Here is a 17,583-nt window from a genome sequence, read left to right as displayed (position 1 = left end):
GTCCCTGAAAAAAGAAACTGCAAGAAAGGCGAGAGGTTGACGCAAGACCGGTCCTAAGGGCCCTGTCGAATCTCCGAGTCCGAGTTTCAAGACGGTTCGACGGTTGTTTGACGCAGGCAACGAGGCAGGCGGTTCGTAGAGCGGTCCTAAGCCTGAGAAGGCTCAGGGGGGAAAAATAACGACGAACCGCTCTCCTCGGCGGGGCGAAGGAGCACCGTCGGTGGGGGAGCGCGAGATGCACAAAAGGCACGGGGCCGGGTCGGCTCTGGAATGGAACTGGAAACGAAAGGCCTGCAACACGGGACGGGGAGTGGTGGATGCCGGGCCGTGTATGTGTGTGTGTGTGTGTGTACGCGTATGTTGATGCAAGTGCGGTGACTGTGCATGCCGACCGGAGCGGAGCCGGTGGAGGAGTCGGTCAGTCAGTCAGTCAGTCGCACTCGGCGAGTCGCTCTCGGACGCGCCGCGCGATCGCGTGGGCGTCTTAAGTTTCCCTCGTTTTTCTTTTTCTCTCGCCTCCCTCTCATTTTGTTCTCCCTTCAATTTTTTCCTCTTTTCGTACCTCCCCTCCCCCCTTCTCCCCGTTTTGTCTCTCTCTCTCTCTCTCTTTCTCTCTCTCTCTCTCTCCGCTGCTTCCCGTCGTCTGTGCGGTGTTTTAATGTGTGCACCGAGAAACTCGATCCAGAAGAAACCGCGCGCCGTTCGCCAACGGGATTACAGCGAGCTGTCTCGTCCGGCTGGAATGCGGAACACGGTCCCTCAGATATCCGAGAGACGGTGAGGACTTGTCATTTATTTTGCCGATTAGTGCGCGAGATTCGACCGCCGAGGAGCGCACGCCGAGGAGAGCGGATTCGCTTCGCGCGGGTTCGTTCGTAACGCCCGCGTGTGACGTCGAAGCGGATCTCGCGTTCTTGATCCAACGCGCGGGCTGCGTATCCCGGCGGATTCGGGAAAAGGCAACGGTCGTTTCTCTGACGGCGCGTTCTTCTTCTTTTTCTTTCGCGCGATCCTCCGGCGAGGAGACAGGCGCGAAAAGAAAGGCAGGCACGCCGAGACTCGAGCGTTTCGAGGTACGGGAAATTCATCGCCTCGTTCTTCCTAATTTTCGTGGGAAGTAGACGCCGCGATCGCCGTGTAATCCGGGACAAATAAGAGATAAGCATGTTTATGACGTGCACACGAATTGTGGACTCACGTTGATTCAGTTCCGCCGGAGAGCGCTAATCACTGATAGCACTCGTCGTTACTTGTAATTGCCGTTGCTCTAATATGCACGGTGTGTATATTATAGCGATCATCACTCTGAGAGAGTGTGGGGGTATGTGTGTGTGCGTGTGTGTGTATGAGTGAGAAAGAGAAAGAGAGAGAAGAAGGAGGAAAAACTGTCGGAGAACGAAGACGGTCTCCAAAATCATTTCTGTTGCACGGAAGAGGCGTGTGTACAAGTAAAAAAATATAGATGAGATATTTCAGTCGCACGTTATAATTAAGAATGTTTATATAATGAAAAATTCAAATCGTCTTATCATCATAATTTAAATCGCCTCAACTTGTCTTTGCTTTCGTCGCCAAGGACGACAATTATTTTTACTGTTACGCGCGATATCGTAAATGTGTGAAATATTTTACTCATACATTATGATGAAAAATTGCTGTAGGTAAAAATTTAAATCATCTTATCATCATAATTTAAATCATTTCATCTTGTCTTTGCTTCTGTCGACAAGGACGGCAATTATTTTTGTTGAACACGCGATATCGTAAATATTTGAAATACTTGTGTCATATGTTATGATAAAAATTTCTATAATTAAAAATTCGAATCGTTTTGCTTTTATTTATTCCGTAACAAAAACGGCAATTTTCTCATTTTACGCGCGATATCGAAAATTTATGAGGTATTTCAGTCAATTATACATTTAAAAACACAACTAAAAATTCAAATTATCTTATCTCCGTTCATTCCGTAACAAAGACGGCATTTGTACTTATTTTTACACGCGATATCCGTACTGTGGGCGTCATATTATGCTCCATTCCATTCCCTACACGGAAAATTATACGATTTTCAGTCTTACATGTAACGCATAAAGTTGAAAATCGCGGAAGTAACTTTAGTTGTAATTGTAGGATGACTTTAATTATAATAGTTTCGACCTTATATGAAAGGCTAAAAATTGTGTAACATTAAAAACTAATAACAATAACATTTCAATCCAGAGAATACAGCATACGTGACGCGGATTGCACGAGAAAAATGACAAAACATTTCGTATTTCGAAATTTTCCTCGGAGATACGGTTTACTCAAATTCGAATATCTCGGACTCCTGAGCTACCTTAGATTTCATCTCGCTGCTTATTCCAACTTCGCGAGCGGACTTTAGTTTCGTTTGCGACACACCATTGCACGCTGTCTACTGTTCTGATAAAGAGCCCGGTTAATGTAATGCGCGTTGTGATAAAAGTCGCAGCTTCTACTTTCAAGCGAGCCGCGCTAGCGCACGCGATGCCCGTGCGCACGTGCGTCGGGATTTACGCACGAATAAATCCTCAAATCGCTCTTGCGTTTAACGACACGTTTCGCTTTGCTAGCGCGTTATTTTCTCTTATGACACGCCATGTGCGCGTCCGCACTGCGTCCGCCCGCACTTTTTCACGAGGACCACAATTACACGCGTACTTCTATGCGTATGGCTTGCTCGTATTTTCTCGTACAGGGAAAAAGTCGTCAGTTCCTGCAACTGAATTTAGGGATCAGGCGGAAACTCGGTGAGAAGTGAAAATTCGGTGGCAAGAAACGGTACCTCTGTTAACGCCGCTGCGAACATTCGCGTGAACATTCAGCTGCATTGAAACTCGGTTGAGACAACCGAGAGCGATCGGCTGAACAGAAACTTTCTACAGAAATTTTTCTGACCCTACACGGAGAAAATATTGCAGTAGAAATTACCATACAAATGTTGTAATGTTGGATCATACCGGAATTATAACTAAAATTATAGTGTGTGCTATAATCTTTAGTGACAAGCTTTGTATACGTCACTTAAGATTACAGCTGACATTATAACTTAAATCATAATTTGCGTAATGGTAATTTTTATTTGAATATTTTCTCCGTGTACAACCGAGTTTTTGCCTATTCTCTAGACAATGGAAAATTCAATTTCGCACATTGAGAAAAAGCGCTATCGCTCAAATGATATTTATTTGATTCAAGTAAAATGGTTATTCCAATATTCCTTGGCAAATATATATTTACTGGAAGTAGAGATGTAATTGACTATATATAATATATTTCCTTCGTAAAAGTAAATATTTACTTATAAAATAATCTTATAAAACAATGACGATATATATAAAATTTATAATATTGAGAATATCAGAATTTATTTTTAAAAAATATATACTGGACAGAAAGACCGAGACTTTAAACTAATAGGTTTCTTCGATGGAGAAGAAGTATCACGTATAACTCTAGTAAATACTCTCTTAAATTTTTTAGAACTATTTTACATTTATATTAAGTAATGTATTTACAAATTATGGTATTACCGTATTCAAACGAGCGCTTATTACAAGCTAGTAAAATATGCTTGAATCAATAAAAATACCACTCGATTTACTTGAAAAACAGGTGATTGCTTAATTCTCTTACTTTTTTCTTTCTGTGTAGAAAGTCTCTCTGTTTCTGTCTCTCGCGAGAATTCTCCTGTTCTTACAGGCGAATTTCCATCTGGCTCCCAGACAACGGAAAATCCGATCACACTGACAGAGTTGTTTCTTCCACGCACAATTCGCAATTTCTCCAAGATCTCATCGCCCTCGTCCTCCGCTCGTTGAGCTGCTTCCTTTCATGTCATGCGAAATTTTCAATCTCCTCGGAATATGACTCAAAAGTATGAATAAAACATCACGGGCGGTTCTCTGAATTTACTACTAGCTAATTACGGAACGAAGTCTATTCCGTTGTACAGTCATTCACGACGACGACGACGGCGACTCTTAATGCGGACTCTTACTCATCCTTCTTTGAGCAACGTTCGAATTCACTCCGGGTATGCAAAACGCGCAAACTTGGGTTTCATTTGATCCCCTCCCCCCCTTCCTTCCCCCACCGCAATCCTGCTCGTTCGGTTCCTACTCCAGAGAGACAATACTCCACGTGTATCAACTCGCAATTAATCATTTTTATTTGCATGCTGTCGCATTAATCGTGCTAATACGTAGGAATCATCCTACAATGGACGCAGGCCACATGGCGTTTCACTTGACTTATCTGCCACTAGATTTCTAAACGCCGACTCCGTGAGACTATTTCACGACGATATCTGACATTTATTAACGTTCGATTAATCAATCCTATTTGCACGCTGTTCTATTAATTGTGCCAATAAATCGCTCGATACGGTACGTACGGCCTTTCGGCCTTTTCGCGTCCTCACTCTTTCAATCCCTCGGAGTGAAGTCTCATCCGAGTGACTTTTCGCTCAAGCAGAATGAATATTCTCATTCGAAATTGAAGAGTGAATTCGACGTATCTTTATCGCCGTCACAGAAACATATTCAATCTAATCGAATGAAACGTTCACTCGTACGAAGTCGAAATTCGAGACTGAGAAATTTTCGTTAACTCCTAAGCTTAAATTCTCATCAAGTATTACTAATACTTGGTCATTAATTTTCAACTACGGAACATACTGCAGAATTTGTACAGAATGCAGATTGTAATATATCAGATACATTTCTTTACTCTTACGATTTTCATTTAATTGTCTCCCCCTGCCAAAATTTGGGGATAGGTGAGCGCCCCCTGCCCCTCTTGCCTATGCCCATGGTTTCACTCATTTTGAATGAGATTCCACTCCAAGAAATCTAGAGAGTGCAGACTACCTGTTCAGGTTTGAATCATCCTAGTGTGCGGTACAGGCTATTCCTTGATTTCACGTTGGGGGCTGAATCTGAAGCGCGAAAACGAGAGAGAAGTTCGTCGCGCAGGTCGTACGTGTTTCATCACCCAAGTCGAGGGTCTTCGCGAGGAAACGCGCGAGAGCCGAAATATCGACACGCGATTCAGAAACAGCGGACGGCGAAAACGCACGCGCAAAGGTGCACGCGCGCGAATAATCGCGCGTGATCACCGGCTGCGATCGTTTCGCGCGGCGTTGAAATCTCGCCGCGTGACATTTTTCCGCGCGCACCCCGATATGGAATACCTGCGTTGCGGTATCGCGCGACGTCGACCAGCGTAGAATGCAAAGTCTCACGTTACTCGTTCGCGCTACGCAAGGCACATTCCCATGCCTCTACGTGCAGATAAATTCCAACGGCTCGGCCGAGTACCGTCGAATTCGTAAAACCGCCGGCCAAGAAGTCGATTAGAACCGAAAAGAAGGGGAAAAAGAGAAGAAAAGAAATTACGATGCGCACGCACACACGTGGTTTTTATCTCTCTCTTTCTCTCTCTCTCTCTTCCTTTCTTTCATGTTTGCACGCGATTAAAATCCGAAACAACGATAATAACGGCTGTAATAAATGACTAATTTGAGAAAGCTGTGAAAAAATAATTGCCACGGAGGAGGATCATTTAGCAAGAGCAGAAGCACGTCGTCGCATCGACGTCGGGAGGATGCGCGATCGCATTGTACATACGAAATTAGTTTCCGGATGTGAAGGGAGCGAAAGAGACAGAGGAGAGGAGAGAGAGAGATAGAGGGGGTGGGGGGGAGAAGCACCGCCGAACAATATCGCAAGCAATTAGTACCGTTACAGAAATTAATAATGCATTTGCCGCTCATTTTCAGACTTTCTATATAATTAGTGAAAAATATAACGGCAGTGAGAGCGAGTGATTTATAGCTGAAGATAAGAGCGATCGGTCGCAGAATCCCGCATCCAGAGCGGAAGATTCTCGCACTGCCGAAGAAAACCGTTTCTTTTTTTCTTCCCTCCCTCTCTCTTTCTCTCTTTGACCCTCTCCGCGCTTTAATGAAACGCGCGAAGATTCCCATTCTCCGATTCAACGCATTCCGGATCTATCGAGGGAGAAAGGAAAAGTGCCGTCGCGAGAGAGACGGGGAGAAGCGGTGCGGTTCGATCGCGGCCTTTCGTAGTTTCGGCCGGAAGTAAAAATAAAATCCACATCCTCCTCGGTACACGCCTCGGGATTTTCTACTCATCATCGCCGACGAACGCCCCGGAAGGCGGCGGGAACGTGTAGAAAGTTCAGCTCGTTTATCACATTGTTTTTATCGTACACTCGTACGCGGCACAACGAAAGTAAATCTACGCGCTGGCGAGTCTGTTGATACCCACCCACTTGTAGACTTATATAGAAACTCGAAAGTTCGACGATAAAATTGTTGCATGTAGCAACTCGTACGGCAATCGAGAGAAGAGCTTCCTTACGCTACCCGTTCGGTTCGTGAAAATGTGTCGGGTCGATGGGAAAGTCCGTTCGGTTTTCTTCGTCAAAATGTACATGTAACGTTTATTTGCCTTGAGGAGGTTGTAAGATTGTATGCACCACTGAAAACGATACTAAGTCTTACGACCTCCTTAAAATACAATCACTCAATTAAGTATGCACCGTTTTGTTTGACGATCTCCCTGGTAGCTGCGTGATCCCGAATAGAGATTCTGAGATTCCTGAGCGAAGAACTGATTAAACAACGGAATGATCTTTTATATCAACTCAATAAAGATAGTCCGACCTACAAACCCTCTCGTCTCTAATATTTTCTTATCGGGATTATACATGTATCTCCAGTTTGTTTGCTCGTTCTTGTGAACCTTTCCTTTAGCGCGCGTAGACGATGATGCGTCGCTTTGCTCTACAAATCCCCGCTTGGTGTTTTTGTCGCGGAGATAATCCGTATCTTATCATAAATCTATGGGATCAATAAGCATCATAAAATTTTGACCGTTTTGTATCGAGATCTTGTATCTGCGTATTCTAGATATTAGAGTGAAGATATTCCGCTCGATTATTTCGAAGCAGAAACAAGACCGTGTAACACGATATTCTTGTATGTTCTTCGATAAAAAAAAAAAAGAAAAAACGCGAATCCCGCCAATTATTTCACAGTCATGACTGTTTTAATCGGCAAATTATAGCAGCTTTCAATAACGAGAGAATTAAATAGAACGGAAAGACTCTTACGCGAGCCACACATTGTTCGTCATAACTTGCGACTCTCGTCGAAGACGAGAAAACTTGCTCGCGGCGGAGAAGAACAAAACAACTGCGCGTGCATACGCACGTGTATTCGTGTCGATGAATGAAAGTTAGCACAGCAGGATATCCATCGGCATGTTCGAGGAATAGGTGTGGAAAAGGAAACGCCCGTCTGGCGCGTACTTGCACGCTTATTTTCCACGGTCTCGCGCTACCAGAGAAATGTGCTGCACACGTGGTACGAAAAATTACAATGGCAGCTACATTGCCTTTACCTTGAACCTCTGAACCTCTGGACTATCGGCGAATCGGCTTTCGAACATTTCTTTCCCAAAGGGACAGGAGTTTTCATTTTTACCGTCCAGTTTCCTACTGCGAGATATTAAGTGTGTGCTGGAAAATAAGTTTGCTACAGAGGGAAAAATATTAATTGCACTGCGAAAGAAAGCAATCAGTTTACCATTCTTCTTTTAAGCAATGGTTACCTTGAACACAGAATATTTTCTTGATAATAGTATTAAAATATCATAAATATTAGAACAGCTCACTATCATTTATTCAAAAGAAAAATCTGTCTATCTGTCTATAAATGGTATAATTAAAAGAACGAGCAAACAAACCTTGAACACAGAATATTTTCTTGATAATAGTATTAAAATATCATAAATATTAGAACAGCTCACTATCATTTATTCAAAAGAAAAATCTGTCTATCTGTCTATAAATGGTATAATTAAAAGAACGAGCAAACAAACCTTGAACACAGAATATTTTCTTGATAATAGTATTAAAATATCATAAATATTAGAACAGCTCACTATCATTTATTCAAAAGAAAAATCTGTCTATCTGTCTATAAATGGTATAATTAAAAGAACGAGCAAACAAACCTTGAACACAGAATATTTTCTTGATAATAGTATTAAAATATCATAAATATTAGAACAGCTCACTATCATTTATTCAAAAGAAAAATCTGTCTATCTGTCTATAAATGGTATAATTAAAAGAACGAGCAAACAAACTGTGAACACAGAATATTTTCTTGATAATAGTATTAAAATATCATAAATATTAGAACAGCTCACTATCATTTATTCAAAAGAAAAATCTGTCTATCCGTCTATCTGTCTATTGTTCTAGCAAAGTTTGCTTTCTCCGTGCACGTCCGTCCGTCTCATTGCGGAAATAGGATTATTTTCAACAGCGTCGCGACGATATAAATGTGTTGAAGTAAAAGTCCTAGAAAAGTCTTCAACCAAAGACGCGCATCCGGTTGTTCATTGTTAGGTAAATCCGACCGAGCTCGCTTTTCATCGGGCGAAAAATGATCGTCGAAAGTTATCGTGATTTTTTCGCAGGGTTTGCGTAACTTTTCGCGTCAGTGTCCACCGTTGGCACGGCGATATCGAGTGGGTAACGACTTCGTGCGGAAGTTAATTGGCCGATCGATCTGGCAAATGGCTCAGCGATATTAGATGGCCTATCGTCGGTCCATTTTGCATATCCCTCACGATTTTGCATCGTAATAAGGCATTCTCGCTGGTACTTTCTCCCTTGTGACGCAATGCTCGGCGAATCGTTATGCGCTCGGCCCATTCCGATTTCATAGACGCGCAATTATGCGAAACGGATCATCCGCTCGAGCCTGGACTCGTGTCGATCTACGTCCCGGATCAATAAACTCGCCTCGGATCGAGTCGTCCGGAGACGTGCGGCAACGCGACTCCGTCGGATTAATAAGCCCCTTAATTAATTCGCGCCACGTTAATTGCCCACGAAGGACGTGTACGAAGGTGCCGAGGAGCCGACGCAACCGTGAAAGCTGCGCAATTTAATAACCACGGGTAGATCGAATCAGTTTTCGTGGTGGCGAAATTCCCGCTCAATCATCACCATTGCGCCGCGCTCTCCGCGAACGAGCGGACGGTGTTGTTTCACAAGAGCCGTAACGCATCTCCACGCGATGCGTCTAACGCCGATCAAACTTTCGATCGGGCGTCTCGTAATTTGCCGTGTAATGCACGCTGTGCACGCTTTCCAGCCGCGATATCTCTCTCTCTCTCTCTCTCTCTCTCTCTCTCTCTCTGATTTGGAGAGGGACCATTTCAGAAAAGTCGAAATGCGTTAATTAACTGTCGGACGAGTCGTGCGAAAATTTGCATCTGCAAGTTTACGAGTGAATTTACGATCTCTCTTGATAGGAGGAAATAATTTATCGCTAAATTACCAAGCGGGTTTCACTTCGAGACGTTTCTCCGAAAAATCATCAGAAGGATCTTACCTCAATAAACTTTATTTATTTCCCCGATAAATATATTTATTTTGTTTCTTTCTTCTTTTATTGCCGAGATAGTTGTAGATTTCTCGACACAGTTTCGTCCAGGGAAACGATAATAAACGATAATATGTATGTTATGAGGATCTTCCTCCGAGTTTCCACGACACATCCGTCGTCGTTTGGTCGTCCTTGTAGAAGTAGAATTATTTTCAACGGCGTTGCAACGGTATAAACGCATCGGGATGAAAGTCTTACAAGACTCCTCGGCGTTTGTTTGTTCGTGTGCATAACAAACCTCTTTCCTTTAAGCGCATCAGATAGATGCCAAAAATAAGCCGCGGGGTGTGGGACGCGTTACGGAGCGCGAGATGATTCCCGATGCGGCACGGAAGGCTCTTCGAGATAAATTCTAAGTTTAGAGTTCGGCCTGTTCTTACCGAATTTTTTTGGTCGGGACGCTCCGGGCCTGCGCATTCGAGATGCACTCGAGATAATCCTTCCGGAGCAATATATCACTCCTCGCGGTAGATAATCCAATAAAAGACAAATGTCTACTTTTGTAATTGGTATGCGCTACAAAAGTGCATCATTTTGGCCCTCAAACCTTCCTCAGGGATCTCGCACTGCCAGTGACACGATATTTGCACGATAACTTGAAACATTACAGCATTATTAACGTGTACTTTTCGACGTATTGCCCATATTAAAGTAATACTAAATTTCGATGGGCCGTTTTTAAAGTTTACAAACACAAAATTGTTTGCTGTGTAAATACTGTGTAAATAATGCACTACGCAACGTGACGCTTCGTGAGCGTTTGAAATGTACGTTCACCGTTGCTGATATCCATCGACGTCCAATCTCGTGCAGATCCATCGATCCGGGTCCAGCTGCACCTCGACCGCATCGCATTGCATCCATCCATCCAGCTTCCTTAGCGTCCAGCTATCGTCCCACGTCGATTACTTCACTACACTGTACTCGCGACCGTAATCGTTGTAACGGTGCTTTACGATTTTAACGAAAAGTACGGGTGGTTGGTTAAAAGCAAACAGTTACTCGACGAATTTCAGCGCCTTAATCATTTAAAATCATTTGGTACTTGTATCATTACTGTTTTATTTGTACTTTTGTTAGAACGACAAATTGGAAATAGCTGATGCCGAAAATGATTATAATTTATAATGAGATTAATTATTTGTTTCTCTCAGTGTACATGCAAACATTTACAAGCTATGTAAATCGCATTGATCTCTACAATATCCAATCACCAAAATATCCACCATCTAAAATTTTTATTTTTGATTCACCGATTATATATGTACCGGGAACTCAGGATCGGCCACGTTCTGCTACAGTTCTGAAATAGAAAATATAATATCGCTGATTAGAGAGATACGAAATCTATAATACCTGAACGAGAAAAATACGCGTGGACAAACGTGTTAACCTTTCGCGATTGTTACAAATCGATAATTTTTACTTGGACACTCATGTTCTAGTTTTCGATGGCAAAAGGTTAAATATAAGAATACGGGAAGTTTTTAAACATACTTTCGGGCCGATCCTGCTCTATCTGAACCGGCTTCTCCGGTACGGTATCCGCATGCACCGAAACTGAATCCTCCCGGAAACCGCATTTGCCACAAATTCCGCCAGATTTGAAACGAAAAGCAAATGTTTTGCATAATTATGTCGCTAAATTTTAACGTATCGAGACTACAAACGTTCAAGACAGCGTATTTTTCTTTCGAATCATTGAAAATAGTAAGTTACCCTCAAGATTCGTGGATACTGCCATTAACGAGAGATGATCCTAGCACAATGATTGCGTGCACGAAGTAATAAAATACATCTCACGCGTGTTACGATCAATTCGAAAAAAATTGAGAATCGTGCGCGAAGTCTTCCAGCCTGTTTACCTTCGTGTCAAGGAATGTTATTATCATTCGGCAACTTTATACATAGATACGTTATTGTTCCTGGGCTCACGTGATTCCAAGACTGCGAGACATGCTTGAGAGCACCGTTAATCTCTTATTATCTCTTCATTAATTTCTATCTCTTTCTCTCTCTCACATATTTAGTATTTTATTATTATATTATCATCATATTAGTAGTATATATATATATATATATATATATATATATATATATATATATATATTATTATTATTATTATATGTTATGTAATATTAATGTAACTCGTCATATGACATATATTTATATAAATATTATATATTATTATATAATATTTTGCTACACATTGCACTCTATATAATTTTATAATACTTCAAATCCCTCCTTGTCAAAATGCATAATATCCGCGACGACGGTCGTCCGTGGTAAAATTGGTGGCATGAATCAGCGTTGTGCTTTTTACTTCGATACGTGTGTAACCGCACGGAACAATATTATCTTTTTCCATCGCGTTCACGTCGGCGGTAATTCCGCGCTTCAACTTCGCATGCAGCCGGTGCCACGGAACACGTGCTTTTGTTTCGAAACGATCTCTTCCCCGCTTTCATCTGGGATTAGAATGCCAGCGAATTCCCCGGCTCAAAGGTCACATCCCAGCCGACCGACATTCTGCTGCTCTACGACAGCAAGAGTATTGTCTCGCTATCGCCGCTAATCGGAACGCTGAACGCGTTCACGTTATATAGCACGGGGGTTTTTCCATATATAGGCAACAATCGGTAATTAGCACGTTGACTCCGCTCGCGATAGCGAGCCGTAAGAAGTACGAAGTCGCATGCGTCACGCAACAATAATTCATATGAATGAGGAGGAAGGAAGTGCTTTTAATAAACGGCAGAGAAGCGAGGATCTGTACGCTTGAGGAAGGTACACTCGGTGAAAACAGGAAGCGTGGAGCATATTATTCGTTTCTCGTGAATAAAATTCTTTGTGTTTTACTATAAAGGGGCTCTCTGTGAGTCGTTTTGAAAAGTTCCTCTATGAGTGCATCGTGTCGCGCCTCTTACGGTGACGGCTCGTTAGGCCAGCGATGAGCGAACGGTAATCAATTCGATAATAAATAAAAAAATTACTCCACATTGCAAGAAGGATTTGGTAATAACTATTAAAATTTGGTGGAATATTTGCCGACCAAATTGAATACATAATATACGGAAATACAATACTATATATACAGTATACCGAACTAAATTATTTCATTGCATTAATCAAATATCAGTAAATATTCATCAAATCTTAGCACTCATTACCAAATTTTTTTCTCAGTGCATTTAACGATGGATCGTTAATTAATGATCGGCATTGCCCCTCCAAGAGTCTCGCCGAGTACACTGAGAAAAAAGCCTTGGAAATTTATTTGAACGTTTATTTAAATATAGCGAAATAAAATTTTATTCCTAGCAAATAAGCCAATTAATAAGAAAGCTTCGGTACATTTCACAAAAATATATATTCCGTCATCACATATCGAGTTTTTTTCTAACCGATAAATATCGGAGAAAATGTCACGAGAAAGGTTTACTTCGCGAAATTTCAATTTCTTTTTCTCAGTGTAATAAAATGCCGCTTATGCTCGCGTTTCACGACGCATTTTAATAATGGTGCGCGTTTTAATAATGGTGCGCGAGGAATGGATTACGTCGGATCGGGGAGAGAGGGGTATCAAAAGAGAGAGAGATTGGAATGATAGTCGGCGAATTGAAACAGCTCGATGTTATTGCTCTCGCAAGCGTGAAATTGATGCTTTCCACGCACGACGCTAACTCTGAAACGCCCCTGGGCTCGATGGCGTCAGCAACAAAGCATAAACGTTAGGTGATAAATCTAATGAGATGTAAAAGACCAAGGCGCAGATAAGGACGTGGAGCTGAAGAAAGACGTGCGGTGAAAAATATGAGGAAAAATATCGATGGAAAATCGTGTCGAGAGAGGAAAAGAGAGAAAGAGACGCGCGCTTCAACGTCTGCGAATCAACGGGATTCAGTCAAGTGGGACTTCATTAGGTGACCCGGTGTATCCGGTAGTAAATTACTTAATAATCATTTGAGAGCCAAAAAGAAAGAGATAACGTGTAAATGGAGCCGCGAGAAAACGCGTCGGAGGGAGGCCCGTGGGAAAGCGAGTGAAAGCAGTTTTTCACCGCGGCTTCAACGAACCCTCGTCAATTGAACGATGCTGTTGTAGATAACGAGCGCCGGGTGAGTACACGGCGAATAAACGATCGTCTGGCGCAGTGTTTCCCAAATGGAAACGTTGTTTTACCCGGAACCGTTGCCGGCTTCCGCGAGACTTCCGGCCCCGCAAATAAAAGAATCAGATCACGCGCCTTCTGCGCGAACAGAGAACAATTTCGTTTAAATCACGGCGACTCTTGGTCGTCTCTCTTCGAGACCGTTAGAACAGTAACGCCGGGCGCTTCGATGAGCTTTATCCTCCCTTCGAATTGATTCGTTCCTTCCCACGCCGGATCGAGAGGTGTCGACCTAACGGCCCCCGTCTTATCCGTCTGTTATCATCCTCGTTAGTTCGCGATCTGCTTTTTCTGCTCCATATAGGAGGATTACGGAGGAGCTCCGCCGCTGCCGTGGCGAATCAAATTGGGAAACGCTGCTCTCGCGCGTCGAACTAATAGCGCATGAACGCGCGAAGGCGTGAATGCGTTTCCTCGTTCCGCGCTCCCCTCTCGTCAGTGTCAATGCCGTGCACGCACACGGAACCCCGTCGCGAGATGCCACGAAATGCGACCGCGAAACTTTCACTTATTACCGGGGCCGAATAGGAACCAATTAGCCCGCATCGCGTCTCGTTTAATTAATGCGCGCGAGCGCACCGACTCGTTGAGCTCGTAGCTCACCGAATGTAGATTACCTGATTACTGAATCGCGACATCTCGACGAAGTTTGCCGCTACTTCGCCGCTGGCCCGGTTACAGCTAAATTTCTTATAAATTATTCAAACATATTTAGTATGAATTAAGAAGCAACGCGGAGAAAACGTAGTAAACCAGGTAAAAATAGGAACGACTGCTTTGATATTTAATTCAACGGTGAATTTTAAAATACGGTCCAGTGAGAGCCTAAAAATTCAAGACTCGTATTTTCATATATAAGCGAGAATATGTAAATTTGTATGGAGATAAAACTTGCTTATGCGCGAAGAAATTTTGAAAATGTTGACGTCCAAGCGGAACTTGAATTCTACTGCATGATATCGTTGCGATATCACGTATCCGACGTGTCTCTCGTAGTCGTCGAAATTCCGCGAGAGCATGTACGGACAATTATGTCCTAGACAAACGTGTAAAAACGTGTTGGGATGTTTCACGAAGGAAGGAACGTGTTTTCTCGATGGGGAGTACCACGTCGAAACAAATCGTTTCGAATCGCACGGCACGCGTACGGCTCCCTCATTCGCGTCTCTTCAGCGACCGATGCCAAACGCTCCGACACATAGCGGAACTTTGCCCCGTATGCGTTCTCCGGTCCCCGCGGTTGCAGAGGTTTCCTCTCAGAATGTCACGTGAACTCGCGTGGTACGCTCGTGTAGTTTAAGAAACACGTTTGCGTAAACGCAAACGTACTTCCTCATCTCGTACTGCCCCTGTATGATTTTACGGTACATGCGTTTACCTGCTACATCCTCGTTCATATCAAATTGCGGTGAGATACCGAATAGTTTCCAATGTGCGGTTCGCCCATACGGTCGTACGAGAATTTTCTTCCTCGTGCGTGTGTAAATTTTAAATAAATATTTAAAACAATGCCCGCTCTTACAGATATTTGGAAAATATCTTTCGATGTTTTCAAAATGATGAAAAATCGCTTATTCTCGCATAGGGAGAAAGAACTCGGTTTCTGAATACAGAATAGGGGCCGGATGAAAACTCGGTGACAAGAAACGAAGACTCGGCGAGGCAAGAAGCGATATCACTGTCGCCGCGACTGAGAACATTCGTGTGAACACTCGGCTGCATTAAATCTCGGTCGAGACAACTGAGAACAATTGACCGAGTAGAAACCTCTCGCAGAAATCTTTCCATCTCCGCAACCGAATTTTATTCCGGCCCCCAAGTATCGAAAAATTCAGTTACGTTAAATTCAGTTACGCTAATTGTCTTTTCCGCGTACATCGTTCCAATTTCGAGTTCAAAATCTTGCGTGCGGCGCGCATTAATAATTAACGATCTTGTCGAAAATTTCCTATTAAAATGAATTACTAATTTATATAAAGAATAAGGTCCCGATCGCACGTAAAGAGTGAAAGATGTTCGATCGAACGTTGAATTCCGGTATCTATTTTCCAGCCAATAAGAACCCGGGGGTACCGATGTACGCGTGTAAAAAATGGGAAAGGCATGGCGCGAACAAACACGACGACATGAATGCAAAACAAACTTTCGACTCCGGACTAGGATCTTCTTCGGTGGAAGAATGCGGGACTGGGAGGAAATCTAGCTTCGTCATTTTACTTTTCGGTATCTGACTATATTACTAAATTAACTGTTCGGCAACACCAAATACAGGAAAGAAAGGAAACTTCTGAAGCCTTTAAACGGGAATATCTTATCTGTTCAGTAAAATATCTTCACAAACCCAACAACATCTTTCCTGGACACCGGTGTCCTGCGTAGGAACCTAATCCCAAACCGGGGACAAAACGTGTGCTTTGTATTCACAGTCACGTCGGTTCGCACCACACCCTTTCCACTTCTTGTACGTATACCTGCGTCTCGGGCTGCGTTCCCGGACGAATCTAACCGTTCGGCCGAATACCCCGGGGAGCCTTCCTTTCCTTCTCATCCCGTTTGCGTTTCGGCGAAAGGAGATGTTTTACTAATTGCAAAATTAATCGAGGAACGTCGAGAACGCGCATTTACGGTCCACTCCCCCGTATATATATATATATATATATATATATATATATATCTTCGGCTTTCACGAGGCTAGATCCGAAACTACTAGAAGCGAATCCTCGGTGGCATCCTTTTGACGGTTCATTGTCCCCCGTGACCGAAATCAAAGTTCCGATATCGCTTGCGATTTCGCGTCGCGGACTGAGCGCGCGCGCGCGCGATCGAAACCTTCGTGTGTAAATGAACGAGAGAAAGAGGCATTGACCTCTTTGGCAGCTCGCGCACACGCCGCGGGCACATGCGCGTAATCACGCACGTGTTGCGGTCCGCCTCGCGTTGCGAACAGTTAGATGCCAAATTCCGAATAGAAAGTCGAAGATCAAAGCGAGCTGCCAAAGCGCTCGCTCGCTTGGACGAAACGTTCGGATCAGGCGTGAAGCTTATTGAACGGATGGTTATTCCCGACTTGTCTCCTCGCAGCAACAGAACAATATTTACGAGACAGACTAATTGAGCCTTCGGCAAATGTAAATCATGTCAATGGAGTCGATGAAATATTAACTGTGCGACAATATCGAATTTACATCGACCGAATTTAAATATGCAACTTATCCAGTCGGAAGTAGGAGAACTCGAGAGGACCAGGAAATGCCGCGTGGAGAGGTGTTTTAAATGACGAATGAAACGGAATGCCTTCATTCGCACCTTCGCTTTAGAAATATTTATTAGCTTGAAATTCTGATCTTATATTTGTCCAGCAAATTTCGTTGAATTTGACGGTTTAATGAAGAATCTCGAGATATAATGCTGTGCAGACCATTGTTCCAAATGAAAGACAACATTTTCTTCATTTTTAATTTCTTCCTTACTTCTTTTATTGACGTTAGATTTTAACTTTTAAATCACGATCTTTCACGATGTATTTATTTTTTTTGTTATTATCACCGTATACGTCACGAATCGTAAGACTTAAGGAAGCATTAAGGAAATTGACCAGGCACAGTCGATTATTCTTAAACCATAAGAAGAATGGTCGATTGTGATTGGTCAATTTGCTGCTTAAGTCTTACCGCTTAAGTTTTTCTATGTGCTCCCGGCCTTACCGGTGCGACATTACATATATACTAAATATTATCACTATTTTTTAAAGCTTTCCGACGATTTAATATTAAAATGGGTCTTATCGAGTCGTATCACGCTACATCCTCTGCGAAAACACACATGTGATGTTTTCGGTAGTTATCGCGCTCGTGGGCGTATTATATCACGACACCAAATACAGTCGTGATGT

At 42.9% G+C, this 17,583-nt stretch overlaps 1 protein-coding gene across 1 annotated transcript in view; it reads left to right on the top strand.

Moving 5' to 3' along the window:
* The first annotated feature begins 429 nt into the window (after positions 1-429).
* The window catches only part of LOC106750792 (serine/arginine repetitive matrix protein 2), a 40,898-nt gene continuing 23,744 nt past the window's right edge, over positions 430-17,583 (top strand). Inside the window, exon 1 of the mRNA XM_014631370.1 lies at positions 430-777. The gene's annotated coding sequence lies outside the window, so the exon portion shown is untranslated. The remainder of the gene's footprint in view (positions 778-17,583) is intronic.

Source organism: Dinoponera quadriceps, unplaced genomic scaffold (genome assembly GCF_001313825.1).
Source record: "Dinoponera quadriceps isolate SergipeBrazil2010 unplaced genomic scaffold, ASM131382v1 scaffold5021, whole genome shotgun sequence".
NCBI lineage: Eukaryota > Metazoa > Arthropoda > Insecta > Hymenoptera > Formicidae > Dinoponera > Dinoponera quadriceps.
The sequence above is the reverse complement of the archived record's forward strand: the minus strand, read 5'-3'. Positions and strand labels throughout refer to the sequence as shown.